The 20,574-nt window shown below is 50.5% G+C and overlaps 1 protein-coding gene and 1 long non-coding RNA gene across 16 annotated transcripts in view; one reads left to right on the top strand and one right to left on the bottom strand.

Moving 5' to 3' along the window:
- Positions 1–3,236: 3,236 nt before the first annotated feature.
- Positions 3,237–13,820, bottom strand: LOC134760406 (uncharacterized). Its single transcript, XR_010137788.1, has 3 exons — positions 13,700–13,820; positions 4,246–4,383; positions 3,237–3,546 (listed from the first exon to the last, which is right to left on the bottom strand). It is a non-coding gene; the product is annotated as an uncharacterized LOC134760406 (long non-coding RNA).
- The window catches only part of ZDHHC1 (zinc finger DHHC-type containing 1), a 22,071-nt gene continuing 14,839 nt past the window's right edge, over positions 13,343–20,574 (top strand). For 5 of the 15 annotated variants that reach the window (XM_054534961.2, XM_063717343.1, XM_054534963.2 and 2 more), the window contains exon 1: positions 13,851–13,989. The gene's annotated coding sequence lies outside the window, so the exon portion shown is untranslated. Of the gene's footprint in view, positions 13,673–13,850; positions 13,990–20,574 lie in introns of those variants that run through there. The other 10 variants (XM_054534959.2, XM_063717342.1, XM_054534962.2 and 7 more) reach the window with 7 other exon arrangements.

The following is a 20,574-nucleotide window of genomic DNA, read 5'->3' as shown; positions in this document are numbered from 1 at the left end:
GACCCCCCTAAAGGGAGAGTCTCTGGGTGGAGGACCAATTTGCCCTGAGCCACTCCTGTGCCTCCACCTATCCCTCCTCCTAAGGACAGATGACAGGCAAGCCCCGGACCTGGGAGGCAGGACTTGAATGAGGAGGGTGTGTGTGCCTGACCTTGGGTACACGACCTTGTGTGCCTGTGTTTGTAAGCACTTGTGTCCATGGGACTCTGTGGCTTGTCCAGGCCATTTGGTTGTGTCACTCCCTATGCCATGACCTTGTGTGTACAAGTGAGTACATTTGTGTGCATTGTGTGTGTTTCTGGTAACTCTCTGTCCTTCGGTCTGGATCATCCTGCCTCTAGAAACTCAGGGAAACATTCCTTTTCCAAAGTCACTGATTCCTGTTGCGGTGAATGTATGGCCCAGGCTTGGAGGCAGACACAGCACACCTGGCCTGACTTCCTGATTTGAGCTGTAGAGCTTGGATTGGCCAGACCCCCCAGCTTTAGCCACCCCACCAAGAGTCTGGCTGTGGTTTCTCCAGCCTCAGTCCATTGGAGTCTTCCCCTTAGAGTGGGGAAGGGAGTAGAAGCTGAGATGAGGGTCCTGGGGAGCCTTCAAGGTCAAGGCAACACAGATAGAACCAGCACTTGCTAAAGCAGGAGTTGAAGAGTAGGGGGATGGGGCAGGAAGGCAAGATAAAGAAAGAGACAGAAGCAGGGTCCTACACTGTCCTGGGAAGGAACCGCGAAGGCCACCATGGGGAGAGACTTGCTGGGAGGCGACGTTGGGATTTGCATTTGGCTGAAGAGTATAACGTGGTTAGGATGAGGAAGGGGGTGTTTCCAGCTCAGCTTCTGGAACCTCGTGCCACCTCAGGCAAAGCCATTAGTCTTATGGGATTTGGGTCTTGGTGGGACTGGACCATCTGCCACATTTTTATATAAACTCCCCCCGCCCATTCATCCCACTTCCTAGTCCAAGCCCTCCTCCTTCCCAGGACCTATGCTCCAGCTTCTGTGGCCTCCTCAGCCACTGACCCCTTATCCCTTATTAGGTGGAGACGTTCTAGAAGTACAAGGTGGTTAGGGCAGTCACGGCTGGGAGAAGCTGGCCCAGCCCTGTCTGAGGCCTGTTGCCAAGTCGTGCCTGCCTAGGGGCAGAAAACCAGCCTCTGCTAGAACCAGGAGTCTAGGCTGTCAGGGGCCTCCAGGGAAGAGAAGCAGAGAGGGGCAGTGGGCAGGAGCCTCAACAGATAAAGCAGGGCCTGGCAGGGCAGAGGAATGAAGGGTGACCAGGAGCAGAGCCCCTGAGCCACTCGGCTGCTAAGCCCTCAGCCCACAGCCTGCCTTAGTCCTTTCTCCCAGCCTCCAACCCGCCTTGGTCAGAAACCTGGTTAACCAAACCCTTAGCACGCCCCAGGCTCTGGAGGACAAAGGGGTGGGCAGGCTGGCTCTGGTCTCCTCCAGCGCAGTCCAGCAGCTCACTGGTACCCTCTGCTGGCTGTGTAGGGAGAGCACGGCTCTGAAGGAGCTAAAGACCAGGTAACCCACCGGCTGCTGGGTTGAGGAGGGGGGAACAGGTGTCTGCAGTAGGGGGTACCAAGTGGCAGACTCCAGGAGCCCTCACGCTCTGTCCTCTCACTGTACTTGGGTTCCTGGAGCAGAGCACTCAGCACTGACTTGTCACCTCCTTCCCTCTGTAGCTAAGAGGCTGCAGATTCCCAAGGAGCCCCTGCCCTGCACTCTGCTTCACGCCTTCACCCCCACCACGCCTCTTCTTGGCAGAATGGCAGAGGGTCCCTCTTCCTGCCAGTGGCCAGGGTCCTAGACCCCATTGCTCCCTGTCCTCAAAGACAGCAAACTTGTATTGAGTTCCTACTGCATGCCAGGTCCTGTGCTGGGCACCACAGATATAGCAACTGACTACTGGCCCCAGCAGCAAGTGTACTGGCGCTAGCCTTACCCATTGGGAACCTCAAGCCAGTATCCCTTTCCACAAGCATCTCTCTTGTGGCTGGGCCCGGTGGCTCACGCCTGTAATCCCAGCACTTTGGGAGGCCAAGGCAGGCGGATCACCTAAGGTCAGGAGTTCGAGACCAGCCTGGCCAACATGGCGAAACCCTGCCTCTACTAAAAATCCAAAAATTAGCCAGGTGTGGTGACGCATGCCTGTAGTCCCAGCTACTCAGGAGACTGAGGCAGGAGAATCTCTTGAATGCGGGAGGCGGAGATTGCAGTGAGTCGAGATTGTACTACTCACTGCACTCCACCTGGGTGACAGAGCAAGACTCTGTTTCAAAAAAAAAAAAAAAAAAAAAAGCATCTCTCTTGCGTTTTCTCCTACATTTCTCTAAAGTTGTCCATAATCACCATCACCACTCTCCCCTCCCGGCCTTTGCCTGGGACCAGCTCCCAATCGTAACCCCCTAGTCCCCAAATCCCATAGACCCATCTCTGGCTTCAGCTAATTTGTCCTCTTCAAAGCCTCGGCCCTGCTGGCCTCTCTTTCCTGCCCCAAGCCCTGTCTCCCTTGGGTGCCTGCGAAGCCACGGCTGCTGGGTTTCCTCCTACCTCACTGCCTCTCCTTCTCAGCCTCCTTCTCCAGCTTCTCTTCCTTGTGGGTGAAGCTCTGGCTGTGGAGGCCTCACCCTCGGCCCTCCCCACACCATGAGCTCATCTTTCTGCTCACGTGCTGGCGACCTCCCTGCTTGCTTTCTGGCCAAGCCCTCCCTTTTGACCACAGGCCCACATGTCCAGCTGCCCCTGGACACTTCCCTTGGACACACATAGGCCCCTCAGCCTCAGCATGTCTAAAGCTGGTCCTGGCAGCCATCATGCCGCACCACATCCTCAACCTTCATGCCATGCACTGGCCTCCAAATCTCTTGCTGTGTCCCAAGCCCTGGGTTGGGTGCGGATACCTCATCATAGCCTTTATAGTAGTTGTCATTATCACCATTTTACATTCAAGGAAACTGAGGCTTCCAGAAATGAAGGGAATTGCTCAAGCTCTCAAGTTCCACTTGTGTTGGAGTCTTGGATCAGCCCCCAGGTTCAAACTCAGGTGTACCTGAACCCAAAGTCTGGGCTCTTGAGAACTGTGTTAATGCGGGGCTGTGTTGGTCACCTATGGCATCTTAGACTTCATCCTGAGGGCAAAGGAGAGCTTGGAATGGTTTTGAGCAAATGAGACCCCCATCCCAGGTGGACAGGAAATGGATCTAGGGAAGAGTGGAGGCTGACTAAATTATTATTCTCACTTTTAAGTTTTATTATGATTATTAATTTATTATTATTATTATTACTTTTAATTAGAGATGGAGTCTTGCTCTGTCACCCAGGCTGGCGTACAGTAGCACAATCATGGCTCACTGCAGCCTTGAACTCCTGGGCTCAAGCGATCCTGCCATCTCAGGCTTCCATAGCAGCTGGGACTACAGGCACTCACCACCACACCTGGCTATTGTTTTTTAAATTTTTTGTAGCGACAGGGGTCTCACTATGTTGCCCAGGCTGGTCTTGAACTGCTGGCTTCAAGTGATCCTTGAGGCTGGGAGTCTTGTTCCTGCATCCAGATGAGGGACAGAGCAGAGGTCTGTTCAAACAAACTGAGCTTGAGGCACCCCTGAACATGCAAAGGCTAAGCCCCAAGGCAGGTGGAAGCCTGTGGGCTCCAGCACATTGCTCCTGTAGTGTGGGAGCCCTGGAGGTTGCCGACTCCCCTCTGATTACCCTAGGCATGAACTGAACTCCCCCCTGCCTCCACCATTTTTCAGAGCTATCTCATCTGGGCTGGGCACCTGGAAACCAGGCCCTTCAGTTACAGAACTGAAGGAAACCTCCCCTCCAGTTACCAGAGAGAGGGGGCAGTAAGACACAGAAAGCCAGGAGCATCACTTGTGTTTTCAGCCTGTGTCTGGCACCCTCCTCTGAACTTTTACTGTCTCCAGGATTAAAGGCAGATGTTTGGGGATTAGGGTCCTTGAGTTTGGGAAACAGAGAGAGTATGCTCTGCAGGGCTTTCTGGACCAGTCCCAGGTGGAAAGCAAGCCCCAGCTGAGAGCATTTGGAGGGAGAGCTTGATAGACTCTGGATGAAATCCTTCTAGGATCCATCTTGTATCCTCCAGTGTGGTTGTGTGTTTGTGGCATGCCAGTCCTTGTGCTTAGCTTGCTTGGTCTTTATTTTATTTACTATCCTCATGTCATCACTATGAAGTAGGTATCATTATCCTTATCCTATACATAAGGATAAGGCTACTGACCTTTTGCTATTTGCTGCTCGATTAAAAACAAGTCTCCCAATGATGGAATTAAGGCAACTTGATTGTTAAAACTCATTCCAAAGCTTGTCTCCTTACAGCTCCCATCACCCCGATTCAGGCCTTTTCTTGGCAGAACAACTGCAAAAGATACAAAAATTAGTTGCTGTTGGCTGGCTGTTTTAATTTATTTGCATATACATAATTCAGCCCCACCCCTGGTGGCTAATACGCCCCCTGGGGAAGCTGTGGCTGTCTTCTGATTGCTGGTGGGGAGGCCTGTGTGTGTTGTTTTTTTAAATAAACTAAAACCAGATGGAGGGGGGTTTTGTTCACAGCCTTGCCTACAATTTTCTTCAGCGAATTCCTTGAAAAGTCAACCACCTATGAGTGGTGCCTCTGCTCCGTGGAGGTCCCTCACCGCTGGTATGCAAATATCGAGCAGGGTTGATATTTCTCAAAGAGAAGAAAAAGAGCTTCTTGGCCTGAGGGCTTTCCAGAATGCAGGGTCATCTCCTGGTTGCCCCCAGTTTTAGGTCTGTACTTACAGTTAATGTCCTCGCTCTCCTTCCCCCTTGTGTTGGGAGTGGGCTGGGGCAGGGGAGTCTTGGGCCGGGCTTGAGTCAAATCACCTAGACCAACCACTTGGTATAAAAATGTGAATTCCAGACCCCCACCTATACCCCATTTGCAGCACTGACCTCCGGCATGAGACCCCAACTCTCCAGCTGGGTTGATTTTTGCAGTCAGTGGAGGGGTTATTCTCCCAAAGGGGCCCAAGCCACTCCAGCTTCCATCCTGGGAAGGCCAGAAGCTGGAGGTGGTTATCGAAATATTTTTAACCGCCAGCCAGGTCCAAGGCTTTGTAATGCCCCGGGAGCCCTCATTAAGTGATTCCTTGTTCAGAGAAATGAGGCGAGTGTACCCACTGGTCACCCTGCCAGAGGTTTAGTATTTTTTCTTTGGAACGTGAATTGGGCATTGTCGTAGTGAAGTGTGACCCAGTCCCCAGGCAGGAGAGAGCACTTCTTTCCCAGCTCTGACCTTCATTCCTAGCTCAAAACACCTTTCTTTTGGATCCCAAGCTTTTTCAGATAATTGTGTCAGGTTACATAAGGCTCTGAGATATGAACACTCAAAGGAAATTCCGGTGAGAGCAGGTCTGAGAGGTTCCGGCACATAATTTGCTTTAAAGTATTCGAGGAAAACTTCAGGTGTCTGAGGCCAGCACATTTTTGAAATAAAATAAGCCAACAACTTTGCATGGATGTGCCATTCCCCATAGAAATGAGCGAGCAAAAAGACAGATTTCATACTGAAAGGAAATACCCCTCCCCAGGGAGCCTGTGCAGGGGCGGGAGGGGGCTGGTGGGGGAGAGGCGGGAGTCAGTTGCAAGAGAACAGCTTGGACCAGGCTGCCATTGAAATGGAAATCTTCACCAGCCAGGATCACTTTTTCCCCCCTTTCTGCATCTTAGGTGACACGTGGTAAATACAAGACTTCAGTTTTCCAAGAAACATAAAATAAAAACTGAATTACTGGCAGAGAATCTTTAAAATCTTTGGTTCCTAGGACTCTGCGGGCACATTTTCCACACACCATGATTTTTATTTCATTTGCCTCTGAGGGGCGGCCCTCCAGCAGTTCTGTTGCATAAGGTACTGTTTCCAAACACCTTGTCCCCAACTGGTGACACAGAGTAAGTTTTATCTAGGTCTGAGAAGAGTTCTGGAAGAGTGACATCATGTTCCAAGTCGCACCGGTTACAATCAACAGTAGGAAGGTTGCCAAAGATCTCACCAAGGAAGCTGAGAGAATATTTTAAATACTAAATGGCACTTCTTTCTTAAAGCATGAAGTGGTTGTAAAAATCACTTAACAGGGAAGAAAATTAATGGGAGGAAAGTGCCTTGAATGCAGCAAATTTTACAAAAAGCTTAACAGGAGACGTGGAAAAAATAGATTTACTATGTTGAAGAGGTGGGATAATATAGGAAAGTCCATTTTTACACAAAAACAATTTGGTTATTTACACAAGGCTTCACAGAAGAATTCCTATAAGTAGCGCTATCTTTTTTTATTCTTCATGTGTTTGACCTTTCTTTCTTTATGATTATTATTTTTAGAGACAGAGTCTTGCTTTGTTGCCCAGGCTACAGTGGTGCAGTCACTCATAGGTCACTGCAGCCTCGAACTCCTGGGCTCCAGGGATCCTCCCCTTCTCAGCCTCCTGAGTAGCTTGGACTACAGGCATGTGTCATCATGCACCGCTAATTTTTAAATTTTTTTGTAAACACAGGGTCTTGCTATGTTGCCCAGCCTGGTCTTGAACTCCTGGGCTCAAACAATCCTCTCACCTTGGCCTCCGAAAGTGCTGGGATTACAGCAGCCTCAACACACATTTCTTGAGTGCTTAGTATGTTCTGGGCTTAGTATGTTCTGGGCTTAGTAAGTGCTGGGATTACAGCAGCCTCAACACACATTTCTTGAGTGCTTAGTATGTTCTGGGCTTAGTATGTTCTGGGCTTAGTAAGTGCTGGGATTACAGCGGCCTCAACACACATTTCTTGAGTGCTTAGTATGTTCTGGGCTCTGTGCTAGGGAAGCAATAGTAAACAATACAAACATTATTCCTCCTCTGTGGGAGGAATAATAATTCCCTCCTGTAGGAGGAATAATAATTCCCTCCTCTTCTGTCTGACTGGAGGGACAGGCCCTTATCAGATCATTACACAATCAAGGAGACCCGGACAGAAGGAACGAGAAAGCAGAGTCCCATGGTGCTATGGGAGTGATGGTCTCTATTCTGGGGACCACAGAGGGCTTTCCCAGAGGAAGTTAAGTTTCCAGGTAGTGTGAGCTTCAAATGCAAAGGCCGTGGGATAGACAGAGCTGTGGTCAGCCTGAGCCAGGGGGCATGCAAGGTCCTGGAGACTGCGGTGGCCACAGTGAGGAGGAGGTTTCTATTCCAATTTCATGGTATATGGAAATACCTCTCCCTAAGGAGTGGGGAGTGTTGTCGAGGGTTGTAAGCGGGAAGTAAAAGAATCAGCTTGGCGTGGGTTTTTAAAATTTTGTTTTTGTTCTAAGACAGCCACAGGCTGTAAGGAGAATGGACTGATAGGGGTGGGGACCGGGACAGGGAGGGCCGTGGAAATCAAGAGCCAGTCAGAAGGCCAGGGCAAGAGATGCTGGTGGCCATGAAGACAAGCCAAGTGGATGGGCTGAGTCATCCAGGGCCCATTGGAGAGGGTACTGTGACCCAGACGAAGTGGGCCCAGAGAGTGAGAGCTGTGGCTGATCATCTCCCACCCAGTCTAATTTAATAATTAAATTTAATTCCACTCATTGATGATGCAGACAGCATCACTTCCTGGTAGAAAGACAAGGACGGTCTGGATGGGAGGCACCCGTGACTACTACCCATCGAGCACTCTTTGGGTGCTCTATACGCATGGCCACATTTTCAGGCCTCATCACAGCCCTAGGCAGTAGCTATTGTTACCCCCATTTCAAATAAAAGCAAATTGAGATTATTAAAGTTGAAGAATTTATGGCCGAGTGCAATGGCTCATGCCTGTAATCCCCAGCACTTTTGGAGGCTGAGGCGGGCGGGTCGCCTGAGGCCAGGAGTTGGAGACCAGCTTGGCCAACATGGTGAAACCCTGTCTCTACTAAAAAAAAAAAAAAAAAGCAAAACGAAAACAAAAATTAGCCAGGCATGGTGGTGGGCACCTGTAATCTTAGCTACTCAGGAGGCTGAGGCAGGAGAATCGCTTGAACCTGGGAGGTGGAGGTTGCAGTGAGCCGAGATTGTGCCACTGCACTCCAGCCTGGGTGACAAAGCAAGAAGCCGCCTCAAAAAAAAAAAAAAAAAATTACCCAAGGTCACCATCTTATAACTGGCACCATTAAGATTGAACCACTAACCTGCCCTGGGACAGGTGAATAGTGCCCGGAACCCTGGGATCACACTGACTCTAATTATGGACGTATCTGTCGGTTCAGGCCCAGGGTGGGCTGATCCGGCTTTGCCCCTGTGGAGTCTCCTCTGGCAGCTCCCCGGAGCCCTGTAGGTCAGCTCACATGTGTGTGTGCACACCTGGAAAACCACAGTTAGCCTTTTTCTCTCTGTGGCCCCTGGCTGTTCTATCCTGGGCAGACCTGCCTTGCAAATCACTGGCTGCAGCTCTGGCTAGGAACAAGTCCTGCCCAAGGGGCTGACTTCTATAAAATGGTCTCAAGTTTTCATAGAAATTGGCCGGGTTGGGGAGGGGGTGTTGTCGGGAGGAGCTGGAACAACACAAGTTAAAGAGAACCCTGTGGGAAGAAGCCTGAGGGTGAAAACAGATGTTGCCGGTTCCAGGAGCTGCAGAATCGTCACAGAGGACAGGAAGAAGCTCCACATACCAGAAGCCTGCCCAGCAGGGCATTGGAAGCCACACTTTGTCATTTCAGTTGATCCTAAGGGCAAAAGGGAGCCCTGGAATCTCTTAAGCAAGGTTGATGAGGTGGTGTTTTCACATTAGAAAGATTTCTCTGGCACCTGCCAGGCAACGTGTGACTTTCCTCAGTCGGTGATGCCCTGCGCAGTGTCAGCTTCTGGATTGGGGACCACACAAGGATCACAGACTCAGAAAGAGCATGATCAATTTGAGGTCAGGAGTTCGAGACCAGCCTGGTCAACCTGGTGAAACCCCAACTCTACTAAAAATACAAAAATTAGCTGAGTGTGGTGGTGCACGCCTGTAATCCCAGCTACTCAGGAGGCTGAGGCAGGAGAATTGCTTGAACCTGGGAAGTGGAGGTTGCAGTGAGCCAAGACTGCGCCACTGCACTCCAGCCTGGGTGACTTCATCTCAAAAAAAAAAAAAAAAAAAAAAAAAGCAAAGCATGATCAAACTGCCTATGCTTTTCAAAAGCAGATTTGGGGTGAGAGAATCATCTTCTCACAGAGCCTGGCTTGGGGTCATGCAAAAAGATGTCAAGGGAGGACAGGCGCCATGGCTCACGCCTGTAATCCCAGCATTTTGGGAGGCTGAGGTGGGCGGATGGCTTGAGCTCAGGAGTTTGAGATCAGCCTGGGCAACATAGCAAGACCCTGTCTGTACCACAAGTACAAAAAAAAAAAAAAAAACCCGAGCCGGGTGTGATGGTGTATGCCTGTAGTCCGAGCTACTCATGAGGCTGAGGTGGAAGGATCGTTTGAGCCCAGGAGACGGAGGCTGCAGTGAGCCGAGATCACGGCACTCTGCTCTAGGCCGTGTGACAGAGAGAGAACTCACACCCCGTCCCCTCAACCATCCCTGCCCCGCCCACTCAAAAAATAAAAGATGTCAAAGGAATCTGAGCTGTCTCTTGGATTTTTGTTTCAATTGAAAACAGCTTTCACTGGGCATATATATGTGCACTTAACCCTGTTTGCAAACCACTGTATCCATTTCCTATCGCTGCTGAAACAAATGACTGCCAGTTGTGTCGTCTTGACAGTTCTTGAGGTCAGAAGTTGGAAATGGGTCCCCTTGGGCTAGAGTTGAGGTAACAGCAGGCTGATTCCTTCTGGAGCCTCTAGAGGAGGGTCTGCCCCCTAGGCTTTTCCAGCATCTAGAGGCTGCCTGAATTCCTTGGCTCAGGCCCCTTCCTCCATCTTCAAAGCCCACAGTGTAGCACCTTCAAATCTCTCTGACCTCTGTCGTTACGTGGTCCTTCTCCCATGTGACCCTCCTGCCTCCCTCTTATAAGGACCTTTGTGACTACATTGAGCTCACTCAGATAACCTGGGATAATCTCTTCCATCTTGAGATCTTAACTTCATCTCATCTGCAAAATCCCCTTTGATATATCACGTAACACATTCGAAGGTTCCAGGGATTAGGGCGATGACATCTTTGTGGAGCTATTATTGAGACTACCACCTCCTCTAACAAATAAAGAGAAGGAAGGATAGTCTGGCAACTGAGAAGAGGATGGGCCGGAAGTGGGCAGGCTGATGTTAGGGAGAACTGGAGGCTGCTGCAGGCTCAGCAAGGAAGATGCTGGTGGTCTGGGCTGGGGTGGAATAGGAAGAATGGACACAGAATGTGTTTCAGAGTGAGGGCAGCCTGGTCACAGGCACTATCTGGTTTAGGTGGGCAAGGACTAGCAGGAGAGACACGGGAAGATGCCTAAGCGTATAGATGGGCTCACTGGGTAGATGGTGGTGCCCTTCAGAGGGCCCAAGGGGAGGAGCAGGTTTGTGGCAAGGACAAAGAGGGCATGTGGGGATGTGTTACATCCCAGACGCCAATGGGACATCCAGGAGAGAAGCCCCTGAGTCAAGTGGATCCAGGGTATTTTGGGTCCCTCCCCTTATTATGGGAATATTTGGACTCATCTTTCACTTTGTTTTTTAATTTTTATTTGTATTTGCATTTATTTATTTATTTAGAGACAGAGTCTTGTTCTGTCGCCTGTAAGGAGTGCAATGGCACAATCTTGGCTTGCTGCAACCTCTGCCTCCTGGGTTCAAGCGATCCTCCCACCTCAGCCTCCCGAGTAGCTGGGATTACAGGTGCAGACCACCATGTCCGGCCAATTTTTGTATTTTTGATAGAGACAGGATTTCGTCATGTTGCCCAGGCTGGTCTCAAACTCCTGACCTCTAGTGATCTGCCTGCCTTGGCCTCCCAAAGTGCTCAGATTACAGGTGTGAGCCACCATGCCCAGTCCCACCTTGTTTTTTTAAAACATTTATTTATTTATTATTATTTTTTAAAGAGATAAAATCTGACTGGGCACAGTGGCCCATGCCTGCAATCCCATGGTGGCAGGCAACTGTAATCCCAGCTACTCAGGAGGCTGAGGCAGGAGAATCGCCTGAACCCGGGAGGTGGAGGTTGCAGTGAGCTCAGATCGCGCCACTGCACTCCAGCCTGGGAGACAGAGCGAGATTCCGTCTCAAAAAAAAAAAAAAAAGAGAGAGGTAAGATTTTTTTTTTTTGTGACAGAGTCTCACTCGACTCTGTCACTCAGGCTGGAGTGCAGTGGTGCGATCTTGGGTCACTGCAACCTCTGCCTCCTGGGTTCAAGCCATTCTCTTGCCTCAGCCTCCCCAGCAGCTGGGACTACAGGCACGTGCCATCACGCCTGGCTTACTTTGTACTTTTAGTAGAGATGGGGTTTCACCATGTTAGCCAGGATGGTCTCGATCTCCTGACCTTGTGATCCACTTGCCTCGGCCTCCCAAAGTGTTGGGATTACAGGCGTGAGCCACTGAGACCAGCTGAGAGATAAGATCTTACTCTTACCCAGGCTGGAGTGCAGTGGCATGATGGTAATTCACTGCAGTCTTGAACTCCTGAACTCAAGTGATTCTATTCTCCTGCCCCAGCCTCGTGAGTAGCTGGGACTATAGGCACAGGCCACCAGCCCCAGCTATTTTTTTCATCTTTTGTAGAGATGGGAGTCTCTCTATGTTTCCCAGGCTGGTCTCAAACTCCTGGCCTCAAGTGATTTTCCTGCCTCAGCCTCCTTAAAGTGCTGGGATTACAGGTGTGAGCCACTGCATCCAGCCTCATCCTCCACCTTGATTTCTGGGTCATGATCTCTGTTTGACCCGAAGTTTTCCAATTCCAGATAAGAGTTAAGTAGTCAGCTTGTACTCTGAAGCCAGAATAGCATTGATATTTATCTCACATTGAGTTTGAGTTTATCAGTCTTGAAAACAAGAATTTAAGTAATAGGTTATGTCACTTGCACAAGGACCCACACACCTGTCATGTGACAGAGCAGGAGTAGTTATGTTGCCTAATAAAACATACAATAAGTATGCTTGTGACTTATACATTTTAGAGATAAGGATGTTTTCTTTCCCTATCTGTCATATCTGCCTTGGAGATGTGCACAGGACAGATAGCAGAAGACAAAGTGTCTTCCTGTCTTTTGAGAAAGCCTGAGCTCATAGAAAATTCCATTCTGAGTGTCCCCAAGAGAAGAGGAGAGGGGACTTTTAGGGAAACCAAGTTAGCAGGGAAGTCTCCCAGCTAGAGAAAGGGAAGGGAGGCTGCAGGCTATGGAGCAGAGGAAGCAGGTGTCTGTCCCTGGTAGCCCCAGGGAGAGGCAGGGGCCTCATCAGGGATGGCCTCATAGAGCCCAAACCTGAAAATCTTTGTGGACTGGAGCAATGGCTGTGGCCTCAGTACCAGACAAAACTCTGACCAGAGGGTTTTTTGCTTGTTTGTTTTTGATTGTTGTTTTTTGCTGTAGGAAAACATGAGTCCTTTGGAATTACCTAGCTAAGAGGAGTCCAGTGGAGACTGAGACTGAATTTCTTGGCCGGGCAGGGGCTCACGCCTGTAATCCTAGCACTTTTGGAGGCTGAGGTGGGCGGGTCGCTTGAGTTCAGGAGTTGGAAACCAGCCTGGGCAACATGGCAAAACCACGCCTCTACAAAGAAATGCGAAAATTAGTCGGGCGTGGTGGTGCTCGCCTGTAGTCCCAGCTACTCTGGAGGCTGAGGCGGGAGGATCGCCTGAGCCCAGGAGTTCGAGGCTGCAGAGAGCCGTGATCGTGCCACTGCACTCCAGCCTGGGTAACAGAGACCAGTTTAAAAAATAGAAAAAGACTGAATTTCCCATCAGCCTGGAAGATTGGGGCTTGATTTTTGCTTGATTTAAAGGCAATAAATACATGAGATATTTTGTGCTTCTTATTTTAAGCTCTTACACTTCTCGCTTTATATTCTGGGGTACCTGCATTTTTAGTGGTGTAATTTATTTGTCTTGATCTGTTTGCCCCTTAACCTGTAAGCTCCCGGAAGGGTCGGGATACCATGGATGTTCCAGCACATATGCTCATTGAAGTGTGCAGGTTGACTGGGGTTGGGGTAGGTCTCTTCTTGAGAGCGGTGGTCTCAGGACGGAAACTGGAAGGGGGCGCTTTTGAGATGTTAGGATTTCGGGGAGACACGCTGTGACTCGGGAGTAGGGAAAAGTGGATTTTCTAGACGAAAGGTTACGAAGAATCTGGGAATGGGCCGACTGGGGCACCAAGGGGGTCCCTGGCAAGCCCCGCCCCGGCAGGGGGACCGGCGCGGAGTGACGCAGCGCGGTTTGGCCGCTGTGGGGCGCCGTAGCCCGCGCCGTTGTCAGGGGAACGGGCCCAGCGCCGGACGAGGCCCAGCCAGTCTGGGTCTGGCCTGGCCGCCCCTCCAGCCTGCTGGAGCCGGAGCCGGAGCCGGAGCCAGAGCTAGAGCCCGAGGACTCACCGGCCCAGTCTCCGTCCGGGATGAGGCCCCGCTCCCGGGCGCGTTGCCGCCCAGTCCCGGGGACCGTCCCTACCGCGAGGGTCTGAGGCGCGGCTGCCCCGGGGAGGGTGGAAGGCCAGGCGTGGGGCCCGAACCTCTGGCTGACCTTGGCAGGGCCCATCTGGCACGGCCTCCGCGGCGCGCAGGTGAGGAGTCCCCGCCCGGTTTCTCACCTCGGAGCCTGGCTTGAGCCACGGAGTAGCGCATGCTGCCGCCTGGCCGGCTTTGGGCTCGCTTCCGCCTGGAGCCGGTGGCCTGCGTTCCAGGGCCCGGGCAGAAACGCGGGGCTTCCTTTTAGCATGCATCAAGTTCACAGATCTTCCTTGAGCGCTTACTCTTTGCCAGGCTCTGTGCCAGGCGTGGGCACAGAGGACTCCGCACAGACGTGGCCCGTCTCCAGAACCCAGAGCATTAAGGAAGGGGGCTGGGAAGCGGATGTCATACATGACTAAAGTGATTTCAGGTCGGGTTAGGCTCTCTGGTATTGAAATGGAGGGGTTGGTCATGGAGGGTCTGCTTTAAAAGGAAACCATGGGAAGAGTTTTAGTTTTTTCTTTTTTTTCTTTGAGACGGAGTTTCGCTCTTGTCACCCAGGCTGGATGGAGTGCAGTGGCACGACTCGGGTCATTGCAACCTCCGCCTCCCGGGTTCAAGCCATTCTGCTGCCTCAGCCTCCCGAGTAGCTGGGATTACAGGCGCCCGCCGCCATGCCTGGCTAAGTTTTGTGTTTTTAGTAGAGATGGGGTTTCACCATGTTGGCCAGGCTGGTCTCGAACTCCTGACCTCAGGTGATCCACCTGCCTCGGCCTCCGAAAGTGTTGGGATCCGTTCCCGGCCAATTTTTTATTTTTTGGAGACAAGGTCCCCCTTTGTCACCCAGGCTGGAGTGCTGTGGTGTGAACATGGGTCACCGCAGTCTCCATCTCCCGGGCTCAAGTGATCCTCCCATCTCAGCCTCCCAAGTAGCTGAGACTACAGATACCTGCCACCACACTCAGCTAATTTTTTAAGGTTTTGGTAGAGATGAGGTCTTACTATTTTGCCCAAGCTGGTCTCGAGCTCCTGGTCTCAAGGGATCCTCTTGCCTCAGCCTCCCAAAGTGCTGGGATTACAGGTGTGAGCCACTGCAACCGGCAGAAGAGTTTTTTATGTTTTGTTTATTTTTATTTTTATTTTTGAGACGGAGTCTCGCTCTGTCACCCAGGCTGGACTGCAATGGCACAATCTCGGCTCACTGCAACCTCCACCTCCTGGGTTCAAGCGATTCTCCTGCCTCAGTCCCCCGAGTCGGGGATTACAGGCGCCTGCCACCACACCCAGCTAATTTTGTTATTTTTAGTAGAAACAGGATTTCAACATGTTGGCCAGGCTGGTCTTGAACTCCTGACCTCGGGTGATCCAGCCGCCTTGGCCTCCCAAATAAGAGTTTGAATGAGTTTCACGTTTGAAAAGCTCACTTCACTCTGGCTGCTGAGCAGCATGGTTGTGACAGACATACCGGGAAGTCAGCTGAGGGCCATCCTAGTTCTGCCAATCTAGCTGTGCCTCCTAAAATAACTCATTTAGTGTCTCTGAGCCTCAGTGTCCTCATGATGGGAGTGGGTGTTCTGCATGTTTTTTATGAGGAAGTGAGAGGCCAGTCACATCTGAAATCAGTGACTACAGGGATCTACAAGAACAGTTGGAAATGATAGGACCTTCCCTAGAGCTCTATGAGGATTGAATGAGTGAATTCCATTGAAGCAGTGCCTGGCACAGAATAAGTGCCCTCTAAATGCTGGTGTTGGTTATTATCATGGAAACACTGTAGGAGAGCGATGCTGGAGGTTTGGATTGGGGTAATGACAGCAGAGATGGTAAAAAAGTGGCTTGACTTCCTTTACTGAAGGAGAGCTGGGTTCAGACACGGGTGAGGGGTGGTCTCTGCTTTTGTGGAACTGGTGGTTCACTGTGGGAGACGGGTTTGTAAACAGATAATCACCATGAGTTGCAGTAAAAGCAACAGTGGTGCTTAATTAGCCAGGTTGTTTTGTTTTGTTTTTGTTTTTCTTTCTTTGTTCTGTCACAACTTTGTTCTTAATGACTGTTGCGTGGTGGGTGCTCCCCAAGGCTGGCTCCTGCAGTCATATGAGTTGATTTCCTGGTTGAAATCAACAACCTTGGCCTCTCTTCATTGGCCTTGTTTCTATTCTGTGTTACTCCCTCCTTCTTGTCCCCTTTCCTTGGCTTCATTTGGATCCCAAACAATTTGCAGTGGTTGCTTCAGGAGGAGAATGGCACAGAAAATGTTTGCAAACCATGTCAACTCAGGAATAATTGGGGTTTCAAGCTTTTCTTGCCATAGCATCAGACTTTTTTTTTTTTTTTTTTGAGACAGAGTCTCGCTCTGTTGCCCAGTCTGGAGTGCAATGGCATGATCCTGGCTCACTGCAAACTCCACCCCCTGGGTTCAAGAGATTCTTCTGCCTCAGCCTCCCCAGTAGCTGGGATTACAGGCACCCACGACCATGCCCGGCTAATTTTTGTATTTTTAGTAGAGACAGGGTTTCACCATGTTGGCCAGGCTGGTCTCGAATTCCTGACCTCAGGTGATCTGCCCGCCTCGGCTTCCCAAAGTTCTGGGATTACAGGCATGAGCCACTGTGTCCAACCAGCATCAGACTTCCACCTGTTGTTTATGAGAGAGAAAGCGAGGGCCCAGCCACATCTGAGACCAGTGACTTGAGAGGTCTTTGGGAACAGCTTGAAGTTCCAGTTTACTTTTTGGTAGTTGTGTGATGTGCATCCGTTAGTTGAGCTAGAGCTGCTTCTCAGAATTTTAAGGCCAGAGACTTCTCTGGCACCTGTGAGGAATTTTAATAAACAAACTACTCGTCCCTAAAGAATCTTTTGTAAATGACTTTTTGCACTGTAAAAAACTGTGTACCGTGAAGTGTTTTCTTTCTAGCTTCCCTTAGGTAGTTCAACTGGGCATCTGTTAAATCTCAGTGAGAATTATTTCAAAAGCAGATTCTGGGGGAAACAGAAAGTTCATTTAGGAATACTCATAGATAGAAAATCTCCCGACTGGGCACGGTCGTTTACACCTGTAATCCCAGCACTTTGGGAGGCCAAGGTGGGAGGCTTGCATAAACTCACCAGTTTGAGGTTACAGTGAACGATGATCGCACCGCTGCACTCCAGCTTAGCCAACAAAGCAGGATCCTGTCTCTTAAAAAAAAAAAAAGTAGGCTGGGTGCAGTGGCTAAGAGGCCGAGGCGGGTGGATCACCTGAGGTCAGGAGTTCGAAACCAGCCTGGCCAACGTGGTGAAACCCTGTCTCTACTAAAAAAAATTCAAAAAGTAGCCAGGCGTGGCGGCGGGCACCTGTAATCCCAGCTACTCGGGAGGCTGAGGCAGGAGAATCACTTGAACCCAGGAGGCAGAGGCTGCAGTAAGCCAAGATCGCGCCACTGCACTCTAGCCTGGGCAACAAGAGCGAAACTCCATCTTAAAAAAAAAAAAGAAGTGAAAGAAAAGAGAAGAAAATCTCTCACATGGAAACCACAAGTCCTCTAGCAAAAGGACAAGATGCATGGGAACAAAAGTTTCCTGTGGAGTGCACTTTCCCTTCGGGTTCTGGGAATCTCAGGTAGCTGAGTTGGCTGTGGCCAAGGATGAAGCAGGTCCTGCCTAGCAGCTCCTCTGTTGTGTTGTCTGGTTGTGTGATTCCAGCTTTGACAAGATCCCTAACAGTTCATAGGAAGTTCTGTGGCTTTTCCTCATAGCTCTGCAGCCGAGCGTCTTAGAATTGCTTTCAAGAGTGAGAAAACATTTCACTAAAACCAAGCCCCCTTGTTAGGCAGGAATTCTTTGTCTGGCATGATAACAGGGCTCTAGATCACACGACTGTGTTTCGTCCACAAGGCAGCTCAGTGGGGCCAGGAAGGCAGGAGGTGACATCCCCTAATCATTTATTATTTGACATACTTTTTTTTTCAAAAGCAGTACATGCTCGTGATAAAAATATATATATATTTGAACAGTTCGAAGGAGTACCAGGAAATGCAATTTCTGTCTTACAGCTCTTGGACCACTAGATCTCCTTCCTAGGGGTTGCTCCTGTGTTTGGTTCCTTGCATTTCATTCTGGAGAAAATCTGTGCATATAGGAATGTAGATGTCTACCCATCCCCGCCGCCTTTTTTTGTTTTTTGTTTTTTTTGAGACGGAGTCTCGCCTGTTGCCCAGGCTGGAGTGCAGTGGCGCGATCTCGGCTCACTGCAACCTCCGCCTCCTGGGTTCAAGCGATTCGCCTGCCTCAGCCTCCCGGGTAGCTGGGTCTACAGGCCCGCACCACCACGCCCAGCTAATTTTTGTACTTTTAGTAGAGACGGGGTTTCACCAGGTTGACCAGGCTGGTCACAAACTCCTGACCTCAAGTGATCTGCCCTCCTCGACCTCCCAAAGTGTGGGGATTACAGGCGTGAGCCACCGCGCCCGGCCCCCTTTGTTTTTATTCACTTGGTAGCTCCATCTACAAGTGTTCTTCATTTTGCTTTTTCACTTAATTGTGTATCAAAGATTACTTCATCCCTTTTTTTTTCTTTTTTTATCCCTTGTTTTTGATGCTGCCTAGCATTTTATTGTATGGATGTGCCATAGTTTATTTGTATTGTCTTTTGTCCTTTATTATTGCAAACAATGCTGCAATAAATCTTTGTGAGTATATGTATAAGATAAATACCTAGAAATGGAATGTCTGGGTCAAAGGGCATATGTGTTCTAAAGTTTTGCCAGACTTGGACATTGCTAAATTGCTTCACTGAACTTTGTTGAAAGATGAGTACAGAAGAGATCCAAAGAAGTGGATCTGTGAAATTTGCCCCAATGTTCCTCAATCTGTGAGTGGCAGCTCGGGAACCAGAAAAGGGCTCTACTCCAGGCTCAGCCCTCTTCCTTTGATCCCACCTGCGTCTCCCCATTGGTGGTGCAGGGCACTCCAAGCACCTGCTTCAACCCCGTCACTTTCTCCTCTGACCCCATCACCCTGCCCTCCCAGTTCCTTGTCCTCTCCTGGCAAACCCTCTTTAGTAATTAACTTGATTCTGAAGCCCTCAGGTAGCTTGCAGGAATCCAGGGATGCCCGCAGTCTCTCCAGGGCTGGTACTTTTCACCTTGGTGTGGTTCCTTTGAGAGTGCTAGGCATGAATTTCAGAACAACATTCCTAAATGTTTTTTTTGTTGTTGGGAGCAGAGGTGGGCAGGAGGAAAGTGGGTCACTCATGTAACTATAATGTAGTTCGTAATGAGAACTTAAAATGTTAAGATTTCCTTCATTTGACTTAAGCATATAAATTAAGGTACCCAGGCAGGGCGTGGTGGCTCATGCCTGTAATCCTAGCACTTTGGGAGGCCAAGCTGGGTGGGTCATCTGAGGTCAGGAGTTCTTGAGACCATCCTGGCCAACATGGTGAAACCCTGTCTCTACTAAAAACATAAAAATTAGCTGGACATGGTGGTGCATGCCTGTAATCCCAGCTACTTGGGAGGCTGAGGCAGGAGAATCGCTTGAACCTGGGAGGTGGAGGTTGCAGTGAGCTGAGATCATACCACTGTATTCCAGCCTGAGTAACAGAGTGAGACTCAGTCTAAATAATAATAATAATAACAATAATAATAATTAAGGTAGCCTAACCTTATATTGAAAACACCATCTAAGGCTTTTAGCAAGTGAATGTCAACGTGAACAGATTACTGTCGTCCTGCCAATGGCTTTCACCTTGTGGGGGACAAGGGAGGGGCCTCCACAGCCCCTCCTGCCTGCCTCAGAAGCCAGATGGGTCCTTGGCTTACCCAGGCCACGGGACACCCTCCTTCCTGTCTTCCCTTTATCCCGGCCAGCCTGACTCTCTGTGGTTTGTTCTGTGGCAGCAGAAGGTACGTGAAGAATGTTTTCCCAAGGCCGTGTACCTCTGAGCCTTGCAAAGATGCAGCTGGGGGTAGCCAGGTGGGCAGCAAGAAACTTGTGGGCTTCACCGCCACCTTCTGACCAGTTTCTCTCAGAGCACAGGGCTGCTGGGCCGCTGTGGTGCCGCTTCCTCCGTGCCCTCCTCCCCACTGGCTAGAAAGTTTTCCGAAGCACCCTGAGCCATTGGGTCACTCTCATGCCTTCAGCCTGCTTTGCCTCCATGTGGCTCTTCTAGCAGTGCCCATGTGTCCTCACCTGGCCTCCTAGACCCCTGTGATTTGAGCCCCACAACTCCTTCGGTCCCATCTCTCACTGGGTCCTGCTCTCCATTCCCTTCTTCCCCCACCCCCCACCCCCGCCACCTGTCCACCCTGTGTTCTGCCACATTGGATGGCTGGCCCTTGCATGGGCTGCCAAAATGTCCATTCATCCACTGCCCTGGTATCTGTTCGTGTCTGTCCGGGTCCCAGAAAAGAAGCCCCTGAGGGCAGGCACCTGGTCTCATCTGTTTACATCCTAAGTGCACAGGCTGGGCTCCGATAAGTGCTGACTGGCCAAGGTCAGAGGGTGCCAGCTGGCCACGTTGTTGGGGAACAGAGCCACATGTCTTTCAATCTGGTCTCCTAGAGAAGTGCTGAGAGGGGAACAACAGCCAGAGAAATCCCGGGGTCTGGTGACAGTGCTTGGTCCCATCCATGGGCCTGGGAGCCCCATCTTGGATTCTCTCCGACCTCCCAGCCCTTTTAATCAAAATCTTTTGGGCCGAAGGAATTTGTAGCCACCAACTCTGCAGGAGAAAATGTCGTCAGTGAAGAGTGGGCTGGCCTGGGCATGCCTCTGGGCCAGCCTGGGCGTCTATTCCGGAATGCTGCCTCTGCCGAGGGAGGTCTGCCTGGCAGCGCCATCCCCACATCCACAGCTTCAGACAAGTGCTCCCTTCCTGGGCCAAGGGGGTATCCTGATTTGGAGTCAGAGCCATCCCCAAGCCTGTATGTGGCGGGTGCCTGGCTGCAGATGGTGACTCCTCCTGCCTCAAGAGTCCGGGATACAGCAGCGCTGGGGGTGCCTGTGGCCACTGCCAGGCAGTGGGACCAGATCA

Source organism: Pongo abelii, chromosome 18 (genome assembly GCF_028885655.2).
Source record: "Pongo abelii isolate AG06213 chromosome 18, NHGRI_mPonAbe1-v2.0_pri, whole genome shotgun sequence".
NCBI lineage: Eukaryota > Metazoa > Chordata > Mammalia > Primates > Hominidae > Pongo > Pongo abelii.
The sequence above is the reverse complement of the archived record's forward strand: the minus strand, read 5'-3'. Positions and strand labels throughout refer to the sequence as shown.